Below are 12687 nucleotides of genomic sequence, written 5' to 3'. Positions count from 1 at the left end.
TTTGGGCAAAATCGGTGTGCTATAGCCCATGGTTTTGGTGGTGGGACCAAGGTCTGGGCGTGCTAATTGCTAAAAATCGATCGGGACATGCCAGGGAGGTTAGGGATCATCCCAGTTTGGTCCATTTAATACTTAGTCGCCATTTTGGGGGACAAACGGGCAAACATGCACGAACGATGCATTTTTGGGCCAAATCGGTTTCCTATAAACTACCGTTTTGGGGGTGGGCCAGGGGTCGGGGCATGTTGTAGGCCCAAAATTAATCAGGGCATTTCAGTGAGGTTGGGGATCATCCCAGTATGGTCCGCTTAATTTTCTATGGCCATTTGGGAAGACAAACAGGTGAAACGATAAGAACAGGGCATTTTTTGGCCTAATCGATGTGCTATAACCCACAGTTTTGGGGGTGGGCCCGGGGTTCGAGCGTGTTGTGGGTCGAAAACTAATCGGGGCATGCCAGCGAGGTTGTGGATCATCGTAGTATGGTCCGTTTAATTTTTCATGTCTATTTAGGCAGACAAGCGGGCGAAACAGCGTAAATGGGGTATTTTCGGGCCAAATCGATATGCTATAGCCCACGATTTTTTGGGTGGGCTCGGGGTCCGAGCATGCTATGGGCCTAAAATTGATTGGGGCATGCCAGGGAGGTTAGGGATCATCCTAATGGTGTCTGTTTTATTTTTTGTGACCATTTGGGTGGACAAACAGGAAAAACAGAGCGAACGAGGCATTTTTGGGCTAAATCGGTTTGCTATAGCCCACGGTTTAGGGGGTGGGCCCAGGGTCTGGGTGTGCTGTCATTCAAAAATTGACTGGGGCATTCTAGGGAGGTTGGGGATCATCCCAGTGTGGTCCATTTAATTTTTAGTTGCTATTTGGGCAGACAAACGAGCAAAACAGCTCGAACGGGGCATTTTCGGCCCAAATCGGTGTCCTATAACCCACGATTTTAGGGATGGGCTAGGGGTCCGGGTGTGCTGTAGGCCCAAATTTAATCGACGCATTCCAGGGAGGTTAGGGATTATCCCAATATGGTCCGTTTAATTTTTCATGGCCATTTGGGCGGACATACAAGAGAAATGGCGTGAATGGGGCATTTTTGGGCTAAATCGGTGTGCTATAGCCCACGGTTTTGGGGGTGGGCCCAGGATTCGGCCATGCTGTGGGCCAAAAATTGATCACAGCATGCCAGAGAGGTTGGGAATTATTCCAGTGTGGTCCGTTTAATTTTTTGTGGACATTTGGGTGGACAAACAGGCGGAACGGCGCGAACGGGGCACTTTAGGCTAAATCGGTGTGCTATAACCCACGATTTTTGGGGTGGGACCAGGTTCCGGGTATGTTGTAGTCTGAAAATTGATCAGGATGTGCCAGGGAGGTTGGGGATCATCCTAGTGTGGTCTATTTTATTTTTTGTGGCTATTTGGGCAGACAAATAGGTGCACTTAGACCACGCTTTTGGGGGTGGGCTTGGGGTCTGAGCGTGCTGTTGGCCAAAAATTGATCGGGGCATGCTAGGTAGGTTGGGGATTGTCCCAGTATGGTCCTTTTAAATTTTCATTTATATTTAGGTGGGAAAGCGGGAAAAATGGCACGAACGAGGCATTTTTCCAGCCAAATCGGTATCCTATAGCCCACGGTTTTGCGGGTGGGCCCAGGTCCCAGGCGTGCTGTGGGCTGAAAATCGACTGGGGCATGCTAGGGAGGCTGGGGATTGTCCCGATGTGGTTCATTTAATTTTATGTGGCCATTTGGGCGGACAAACGGGTGAAATGATGCAAACGAGGCATTTTCGGGCTAAATCGGTGCGCTACAACCTGTGGTTTTAGGGGTAGGCACGGGGTTCGGGCATGCTGCTGGTCGAAAATTGGTCGAGACATGCCAGGGAGGTTGGGTATCAATCCAGTGTAGTCTGTTTGATTTTTCATAGCCATTTGGGCTGTGAAACAGGCGAAATAGCATAAACTGGACATTTATGGGCCAAATCAGTGTCCTATAGCCCACGGTTTTAGGGGTGGGACCAGGTTCCAGGTGTGATGTAGACTGAAAATGACTGGGGCATTCCAGGGAGGTTAGGGATTGTCCCAGTGTAGTCCATTTAATTTTTCGTGGCCTTTTGGGCAGACAAACAGGTGAAACGGTGCGAATGGAGAATTTTTGGGCCAGATCGATGTGTTTTAGCCCACGATTTTAGGGGTGGGCTCAGGGTACTGGCATGCTATGGCCCAAAAATTGATCGGGGCATGGCAGGGAGGTTGGGGATTGTCCCAGTGTCGTCCGTTAATATTTTCGTGACCATTTGGGCAGACAAACGGGAGAAAACGCATGAATGGGGCATATTTAGGATAAATTGGTGTTCTATAGCCCACGGTTTCAGGGGTGGGCCTGGGTTTCGGGCGTGCTGTGGGCTAAAAATTGACCAGGGCATGCCAGGGTGATTGGGAATTGTTCCTGTGTAGGCCGTTTACTTTTTCATCGCCATTTGGGCGGATAAACAAGCGAAACGACGCGAATGGGGCATTTTTGGGCAAAATCGATGGGCTATAGCACATGGGTTTGGGGGTTGGCTTGGGGTTCTGGCGTGCTGTGGGCCAAAAACCAACCGGGGTATGCCAGGGATGTTGGGGATCATCCTAATATGGCCCATTTAATTTTTCTTAGCTATTTGGGCAGACAAACATGTGAAACGGCGCAAACAGGGCTGTTTCCGGCCAAATTGGTGTGCTATAACCTACGATTTTGGGGGTGGGCCTGGGTTTTGAGTGTGCTGTTGGCCGAAAATTGACCGGGGCATGCCAAGGTGGTTGGAGATAGTCCCAGTGTGGTCCATTTAGTTTTAATGCCCATTTAGGCGGACAAACGGGTGAAACGGCACAAACTGGGCAATTTTGGGCCAAATTGGTATGCTATAGCCCACGATTTTAGGGGTGGGCCCGGGTTTCAGGCATGATGTGGTCCAAAAATCAACTGGTGCATGCCAGGGAGGTTGGGAATTGTCCCCGTGTGGTCCGTTTAATTTTTTGTGGCCATTTGGGCAGACAAACAGGCGACAGGGCGCAAACGGGGAAATTTCAAGCTAAATCGGTGTGCTACAGCCTATGATTTTGAGGGTGGGCCCAAAGTTTTAGCGTGTTATTGGCCGAAAATTGATTGGGGCATGCCAGGTAGGTTGGGGATCATCCTAGTGTTGACCGTTTAATTTTTCGTGTCCATTTGGGCGGACAAACGGGCGAAACGTACGAATAGGGCATTTTCGGGCTAAATCGACGTCCTATAGCCCATGGTTTTGGGGCTGAGCTTGGGGTTCGGGCGTTTTGTGAGCCAAAAATCAATCGGAAATGCCAGGTAGGTTTAGGATCATCCTAATGTTGTCCGTTTAATTTTTCGTAGCCATTTGAATGGACAAACAGGCGAAATGGCGTGAACCGGGCATTTCTAGGCTAAATTGGCGTGCTATAGCCTACGGTTTAAGGGGTGGGCCCGGGATCCAGTCGTGTTATGGATCGAAAATCAACCAGGGCATAATAGGGAGGTTGGGGATCATCCAAGTATGGTCCATTTAATTTTTCGTTGCTATTTGGGTGAACAAACAGGCAAAACGACACAAACACGGCATTTTTGGGCTAAATCTGTGTGCTTTAGCCCACGGTTTTGGGGGTGGACCCGTGTACTGGGCGTGATATAGATCAAAAATTGACCAGGGCAAGCGAGGACGGTGGGGATTCATTCGAGTGTGGTCCATTTAAATTTTTGTGGCCATTTGGGCGGACAAACGGGGGAAACGGTACGAACAGGGCATTTTTGGGCCAAATTGGTGTGCTATAGCCCACGGTTTTGGGGGTGGGCTCGTGGTCTGAGTGTGCTATCGGCCAAAAAGTGATCGGGGTATGCCAGGGAGGTTGGGGATCTTCCCAGTGTGGTCCGTTTAATTTTTCTTGGCCATATGGAGGGGACAAATGGGCGAAACGGCACAAACAGAGAGTTTTCAAGCCAAATCGGTGTCCTATAGCTAATGGTTTTAGCGGTGGGCTTAGGGTTCGAGCGTGATGTCAGCCAAAAATCAATTGGGGCATGCCAGGGAGGTTGGGGATCATCCCAGTGAGGTTCGCTTAATTTTTTGTGGCCATTTAGGCAGACAAAAGGGTGAAATGGCACGAACGAGGCATTTTTGGACCAAAAAGGTGACATATAGTCCACGATTTCGGTGTGGGACCGTGTTTCGGGTGTGCTTTGGGCCGAAAATTGATTGGGGCATGCCAGTGAGGTTGGGGATCATCTAACTGTGCTTCGTTTAATTTTTTGGGGCTATTTGGGCGGACAAATGGGCAAAACAATGCAAACAGGACATTATAGCCATTTGGGTAGACAAACGGGTGAAACGGCATGAACTGGACATTTTTGGGCTAAATCGGTGTGCTATACCCCATGGTTTTAGGGGTGGGACTGGGGTTCGAGCACGCTGTGGGCTGAAAATCGATCGGGGTGTGCCAGGGAGGTTGGGAATCATCCCAGTATGGTCCATTTAATTTTTCGTGGCCATTTGGGTGGACAAACGGGTGAAATAGCACGAATGGGGCATTTTCAGGCAAAATCGGTGTGCTATAGCCCATGGTTTTGGGGGTGGGACCAAGGTCTGGGCGTGCTAATTGCTAGAAATCGATCGGGGCATGCCAGGGATCATCCCAGTATGGTCCATTTAATACTTTGTCACCATTTGGGGGGACAAACGGGCAAAGAATCACGAACGGTGCATCTTTGGGCTAAATCGGTGTCCTATAACCCACCGTTTTGGGGGTGGGCCATGGGTCGGGGATGTGTTGTAGGCCCAAAATTAATCGGGGCATTTCAGTAAGGTTGGGGATAATCCCAGTGTGGTCCGTTTAATTTTCCATGTCCATTTGGGCAGACAAACAGGTGAAACGATAAGAACGGGGCATTTTTGAGCCTAATCGGTGTGCTATAGCCCACAGTTTTAGGGGTGGGCCCGGGGTCCGGGCGTGTTGTGGGCCGAAAACTGATCGGGGTATGCCAGTGAGGTTGTGGATCATCCTAGTAATGTCCATTCAATTTTTCATGTCTATTTAGGCAGACAAGCAAGTGAAACAGCGCAAATGGGGCATTTTTGGGCCAAATCGATATGCTATAGCCCACGGTTTTTGGGGTGGGCTCGGGGTCTGAGCGTGCTATGGGCCAAAAATTGACCGGGGCATGCCAAGGAGATTGGGGATCATCCTAGTGCTGTTTGTTTTATTTTTTGTGGCCATTTGGGCGGACAAACAGGCAAAATAGCGCGAAGGACGTATTTTCAGGCTAAATTAGTTTGCTATAGCCCACGGTTTAGGGGGTGGGCCCAAGGTCTGGGCGTGCTGTCATCCAAAAATTAACCGAGGCGTTCCAGGGAGGTTGGAGATCAGCATAGTGTGGTCCATTTAATTTTTAGTTGCTATTTGGGTGGATAAACGAGCAAAACGGCTCGAACAGGGCATTTTCGGGCCAAATCGGTGTCCTATAACCCACGATTTTGGGGATGGGCTAGGGGTTCGGGCGTGTTGTAGCTCCAAGTTTAATTGAGGCATTCCAGGGAGGTTAGGGATCATCCTAATATGGTCCTTTTAATTTTTCATGGCCATTTGGGCGGACATATAGGAGAAATGGCGTGAATGGGGCATTTTTAGGCTAAATCGGTGTGCTATAGCCCACGGTTTTGGGGGTGGGCCCAAGATTCGGGCGTGATGTGGGCCAAAAATTGATTGAAGCATGCCAGAGAGGATGGGAATCATCCCAGTGTGGTCCGTTTAATTTTTTGTGGACATTTGGGTGGACAAACGGGCGAAACGGCGCGAACGGGGCACTTTTAGGCTAAATTAGTGTTCTACAACCCACGATTTTGGGGGTAGGACCGGGTTCCGGGTGTGCTATGGGCTGAAAATTGATCGGGGCATACTAGGGAGGTTGGGGATCATCCTAGTGTGGTCCGTTTTAAATTTTGTGGCCATTTGGGCAGACAAATAGGTATGCTTAGACCACAATTTTGGGAATGGGCTTGGGGTTCGAGCGTGTCATCGGCCAAAAATTGGTCGGGGCATGCCAGAGAGGTTGGGGATTGTCCCAGTGTGGTCTGTTTAAATTTCCATGGCTATTTAGGCAGGAAAGCGGGCAAAACAGCACGAATGGGGCATTTTTCGGGCCAAATCGGTATCCTATAGCCCACTGTTTTGCGGGTGGGCCAGGTTCCAAGCGTGTTGTGGGCTGAAAATAGACTGGGGCACGGTAGGGAGGTTGGGGATTGTCCCGATGTGGTTCGTTTAATTTTTTCTGGTCATTTGGGAGGACAAACGGGCGAAACGATGCAAACAGGGAATTTTCGAGCCAAATCGGTGCGTTACAACCTATGGTTTTGTGGGTGGGCCCAGGGTTCGGGCATGCTGTTAGTCAAAAATTGGTCGGAACATGCCAGGGAAGTTGGGGATCATCCCAGTGTGGTTCGTTTAATTTTTCGTAGCTATTTGGGTGGGAAAACGGGCGAAACTGCGTAAATGGGGCATTTACGGGCCAAATCAGTGTCCTATAGCCCACGGTTTCAGGGGTCTGCCCATGTTTCGGGCGTGATATGGACATAAAATTGACTGGGGCGTGACAGGGAGGTTAGGATTGTCCCAGTGTGGTCCATTTAATTTTTTGTGGCAATTTGGGCGGACAAACGGGTGAAACGATATAAATAGGGAATTTTTGGGCCAAATCGGTGTGTTTCAGCCAACGATTTTAAGGGTGGGCTTGAGGTCCTGGCATGATGTGGCCCAAAAATTGATCGAGGCATGCTAGGGAGGTTGGGGATTATCCCAGTGTCATCCGTTTATATTTTCGTGACCATTTGGGCAGACAAATGGGAGAAAACGCGTGAATGGGGCATTTTTAGGATAAATCGGTGTCTTATAGCCTACGGTTTCAAGGGTGGGCATGGGTTTCGGGCGTGTTGTCGGCTAAAAATCGTCCAAGGCATGCCAGGATGATCGGGAATGGTTCTGGTATGGTCCGTTTAATTTTTTGTGGCCATATGGGTGGATAAATGAGTGAAACGACGCGAACAGGGCATTTTTGGGCAAAATCGATGGGTATAGCACACGGTTTTGGGGGTTAGACTGGGGTTCTGGCGTGCTATGGGCCAACAACCAACCGGGGTATGCCTGGGATGTTGGGGATTATCCTAATGTGGTCAGTTTAATTTTTCTTGGCTATTTGGGCAGACAAACATGTGAAACGGCGCGAATTAGGCTATTTCGGGCCAAATCGGTGTGCTATAACCCATAATTTTGGAGGTGGGCCTGGGTTTTGAGTGTGCTGTTGGCCGAAAATCGACCAGGGCATGCCAAGGTAGTTGGGATAGTCCCATTGTTGTCCTTTTAGTTTTTCATGCCCATTTGGGCGGACAAACAGGTGAAACGGCACAAACTGGGCAATTTCGGGCCAAATCGGTATGCTATAGCCCATGATTTTGGGGGTGGGCTCGGGTTTTGGGCGTGATGTGGTCCAAAAATCAACTGGTGCATGCCAGGGAGGTTGGGTATTGTCCCTGTATGGTTCGTTTAATTTTTCGTGGCCATTTGGGCAGACAAATAGGCGACAGGGCACGAACGGGGCATTTTCGTGCCAAATAGGTGGGCTATAGCCCACGGTTTTGGGGGTCATCCCTGGTCCGGGTGTGCTATGGTTCAAAAATTGACCGGGGCATGCCAAGGACAATAGGGATCATCCCAGTGTGGTCTATCTAATTTTTCGTGGCCATTAGGGCGGACAAATGGGTGAAACGGCGGGAACGGGGCATTTTTGAGCCAAATCGGTATGCTATAGCCCACAATTTTGGGGGTGGGCTCGGGGTCCGGGTGTCTTGTGGACCGAAAATAGACTGAGGAGTTCTAGGGAGGTTTGGGATCATCCCAGTGTGGTCCATTTAATTTTTTGTGGCCATTTGGGCAGATAACAAGGCGAAACAACGTGAACAGGGCATTTTCGAGACAAATCGATGTGCTATAGCCTATGGTTTCGGGGGTGGGCCCGAGGTCCGTACGTCCTGTCTGTCAAAAATTGACCAGGACATGCGAGGGAGGTTGGGGATCATCCTAGTGTGTTCCATTTAATTTTTCATGGCCATTTGGGTGGACAAACGGGCACAACGGCACGAACAACGCATTTTTGGGCCAAATCAGTGTGCTATAGACAACGGTTTTGGGTGTGGGCCTGAGTTCCCAGTGTGTTGTAGTCCAAAAATTGACCGGGGTATTTTGGGGAGGTGGGGATCATCCCAGTGTGGTCCGTTTAATTTTTCATGGCTATTTGGGTGGACAAACGGGCAGAACGACATGAATAGGGCATTTTTGGGCCAAATCGGCATGCTATAGCCCACGATTTTTGGGGTGGTCCCGAGGTCATGCCAGGGAGGTTGGGGATCATCCCAGTGTGGTTCGTCAAATTTATCGTGGCCATTTGGGCGGATAAACGTGCAAAATGGTACGAAAAGGGCATTCTCGGGCCAAATCAGTGTGCTATAGCCCACTGTTTTAGGGGTGGGCCCAGGTTACGGGCGTGTTGTGGGGTAAAAATCGACCGAGGCATGATAGGGCGGTTAGGGATCATCCCAAAATGGTCCGTTTAATTCTTCATGGCCATTTGGGGGGACAAATGGTCAAAACAGCACGTACGGTGCATTTTTGGGCCAAATCGGTGTCCTATAACCCACAATTTTGGGGGTGGGCCAGGAGTTGGGGCATGTTGTGGGTCCAAAATTAATCGAAGCATTTTGGTGAGGTTGGGGATCGTCCCAGTGTGGTTCATTTAATTTTTCGTGGCCATTTGGTCAGACAAACAGGTGAAACGGCAAGAACGGGGCATTTTTTAGCCATATCCGTGTGCTATTGCCCACGGTTTTGGGGTTGGGCCCGGGGTCAGGATGTGTTTTGGGCCAAAAACCAACCGAGGCATGCCATCAAGGTTGTGGATCATCCTAGTGTGGTCCGTTTAATTTTTCATGTCCATTTACGCAGACAAGCAACAAAACAACGTGAACGGGGCATTTTTGGGCTAAATCGGTACGCTATAGCCTATGGTTTTAAGGGTGGGCTTGGGGTCCGAGCGTGCTATGGGCCGAAAATTGACCGGGGAACACCAGGGTGATTGCGGATCATCCTAGTGGTGTCTGTTTTATTTTTCATGGCTATTTGGGCGGAGAAACAGGCAAAACAGTTCAAACGGGGCATTTTCAGGCTAAATCGGTGTACTATAGCCCACAATTTTGGGGAAGGGCCCAGGTCCAGGCATGGAAGGGAGATTGGGGATCGTCCTAGTGTGGTCTGTTAAATTTTTCAGGGCTGTTTGGGTGGATAAACGGGCAAAACGGCATAAATGGGGCATTTTCAGGCCAAATCAATGTGCTATAGTCCACGGCTTTGGGGGTGGCCTCGATTCCGGGCGTGTTGTGGGTCAAAATTAACCGGGGCGTGCCATGGAGATTAGGGATCATTCCAGTATGGTTCGTTTAATTTTTCGTGGCCATTTGGGTGGACAAACTGGCAAAATAGTGCAAACCGGGCATTTTCTGGCCAAATCGGTGTGCTATAGCCCACGGTTTTGGGGATGGGCCTCGAGTTTGGGCATGCTGCAGGCTGTAAATCAACCGAGGCATGCCAGGGAGGTTGGGGATTGTCCCATTGTGATTTGTTTAATTTTTTGCGGTTATTTGAGCGGCCAGACGAGCGAAATAGCGTGAACGGGGCATTTTTGAGCCAAACCAGTGTCCTATAGACCACGGTGTCAGGGGTTGGCCCAAGGTCAGGGTGTGCTATGGGCAGAAAATTGACCAAGGCATGCCAGGGTGGTTGGGGATCATCCCAGTGTGGTCTGTTTAATTTTTTGTGGCTATTTGGGCAGGCAAACAAGCGAAACGATGTGAATGGGGCATTTTTTAGTCAAATCAGTGTGCTGTAGCCCACGGTTATATGGGTGGGCCTGGGTTCCTGACTTGTAGTGGGATGAAAATTGATCGGGGCTTGCCAGGACGGTGGGGATCATCCCGGTATGGTCCGTTTAATTTTTTGTGGCTATTTGGGCAGAAAAATGGGCGAAACGGCGCGAACGATGCATTTTTGGGCTAAATAAGTGGTCCATTTATTTTCTTTGTGGCTATTTGGGTGGAAAAATGGGTGAAAAGGCGCAAATAGGGCATTTTCGAACTAAATCGGGGTCCTATAGCCCATGATTTTGGGGGTGAACCCAGGGTCCGAGCATGCTGTGCACCAAAAATCCACTGGGGCGTGCTACGGAGGTTGGGGATCATCCCAGTGTGGTCCGTTTTATTTTTTGTGGCCATTTGGGTCAAAAATGGGTAAAACATCATGAATGGGGCATTTTCGAGCCAATCGGTATGCTATAGCCCATGGTTTCGGAGGTGTTCTCGGGTTCCCGATGTCCTGTGGGCCAAAAATTGATCGGGGCATGCCAGGGTGGTAGGGGATCGTCCCAGAGTGGTTCGTTTATTTTTTTCGTGGCCATTTGGGCGGACAAAGGGGTGAAACAGTGAAAATGGGGCATTTTCGGGCCAAATCGGTGTGCTATAGCCCACGGTTTTGGGGCTGGGCCTGGGGTTCGGGCATGCTGTCGGCTGAAATCAATCGAGGCTTGCCAAGGAGGTTGTCCCAGTGTGGTCCGTTTAATTTTTTACGGTTATTTGGGTGGATAAACGGGCGAAACGATGCGAACAGGGCATTTTTGGGCCAAATTAGTGTCCTATAGCCTACGGTGCCGGGGGTAGGCCCAAGGTCCGGGCATGTTGTGGACCGAAAATCGATGGGGGCGTGCCAAGGAGGTTGGGGATCGTCCCAGTGTGGTCCGTTTAATTTTTAGCAGCCATTTGGGCGGACAAACGGGCAAAACGGCGTGAACGGGGCATTTTTCGAGCCAAATCGGTGTCCTATAGCCCATGATTTTAGGGGTGGGCTCGGGGTCCAGGCGTGTGGTTGGCCAAAAATAGACTGGGCTTTCCAGGGAGGTTGTGGATCATCCTAGTGTGGTCTATTTAATTTTTCGTGGCTATTTGGGCAGACAAACAGGCGAAATGATGTGAACGGGGCATTTTTGAGCCAAATTAGTGTGCTATAGCCCACTATTTTGGGGGTGGGCCCAGGGTTTGGGCGTACTGTTGGCTAAAAATCGACTGGGGCATGCCAGGGAAGTTGGGGATCATCCCAGTATGGTCCATTTAATTCTTCATGGCCATTTAGGGGGACAAACGGGCAAAATAGCATGAACGGTGCATTTTTGGGCCAAATCAATGTCCTATAACCCATGATTTTGGGGGTGGGCCAGGGGTCGGGGCATGTTGTGGGCCCAAAATTAATCGGGGAATTTCAGTGAGGTTGGGGATCATCCCAGTATGGTTCGTTTAATTTTTCATGGCCATTTGATAGGACAAACAGGTGAAACGGTAAGAACAGGGCACTTTTAAGCCATATCGGTGTGCTATAGCCCACGGTTTTGGGGGTGGGCCCGGGGTCCGGGCGTGTTGTGGGCCGAAAACCAACTGAGGCATGCCAGCGAGATTGTGGATCATCGTAGTGTGGTCTGTTTAATTTTTCATGTCCATTTATGTAGACAAGCGGGTGAAACAGCGCGAACAGGCCATTTTCGGGGCAAATCAGTATGCTATAGCCCATGATTTTGGGGGTGGGCTCGGGGTCCGAGCGTGCTATGGGCCAAAAATCAACTGGAGTGTGCTAGGGTGTTTGGGGATTATCCTAGGGGTGTCTGTTATATTTTTTATGGCTATTTGGACGGACAAACAGGCAAAACAGCTCAAACGGAGCATTTTTGGGCTGAATCGGTGTGTTATAGCCCACTATTTAGGGGGTCGGCTCGGGGTCTAGGTGTGCTATCATCCAAAATTTGACCGGGGCATTCCAGGGAGATTGGAGATCATCCCAGTGTGGTCCGTTTAATTTTTAGTTGCTATTTGGACGGATAAACGGGCAAAACGGCTTAAACGGGGCATTTTTGGGCCAAATCTGTGTCCTATAACCCATGGTTTTGGGGTGGGCCAGGGGTCCGAGCGTACTATGGGCCCAAAATCAATTGAGGCATTACAGGAGGTTAGGAATCATTCCAATGTGGTCCGTTTAATTTTTCATGGCCATTTGGGCGCACATACAGGCGAAATGGCGTGAATGGGGCATTTTTGGGCTAAATTGATGAGCTATAGCCCATGGTTTTGGGGGTGGGATCGAGTTTCAAGTGTGCTGTGAGCTGAAAATTCATAGGGGTGTGCCAGGGAGGTTGGGGATCATTCCAATGTGGTCCGTTTTATTTTTCGTGGCCATTTGGGCGGACAAACGAGCGAAACAGCGCGAATGGGGCATTTTTGGGTCAAATCATTATGCTATAGCCCACGGTTTTGGGGGTGGGCTTGGGGTCTTGGTGTGTTGTCGGTCAAAAATTGACCGGGGGGTGCCAGGGAGGTTGGGGATCATCCCAGTATAGTTCGTTCAATTTTTTGTGGCTATTTGGGCGGATAAACGGGCAAAAAGGTAGGAAAGGGTCATTTTCAGGCCAAATCGGTGTGCTATAGACCATGGTTTTGGGGGTGGGCCTGGGGTCCGAGCGTGCTGTCGGCCAAAAATTAGTCGGGGCGTGCCATAGAGGTTG

Source organism: Capsicum annuum, unplaced genomic scaffold, assembly GCF_002878395.1.
Source record: "Capsicum annuum cultivar UCD-10X-F1 unplaced genomic scaffold, UCD10Xv1.1 ctg4832, whole genome shotgun sequence".
NCBI classification, from domain to species: domain Eukaryota; kingdom Viridiplantae; phylum Streptophyta; class Magnoliopsida; order Solanales; family Solanaceae; genus Capsicum; species Capsicum annuum.
Note: the sequence above shows the minus strand (reverse complement) of the source record.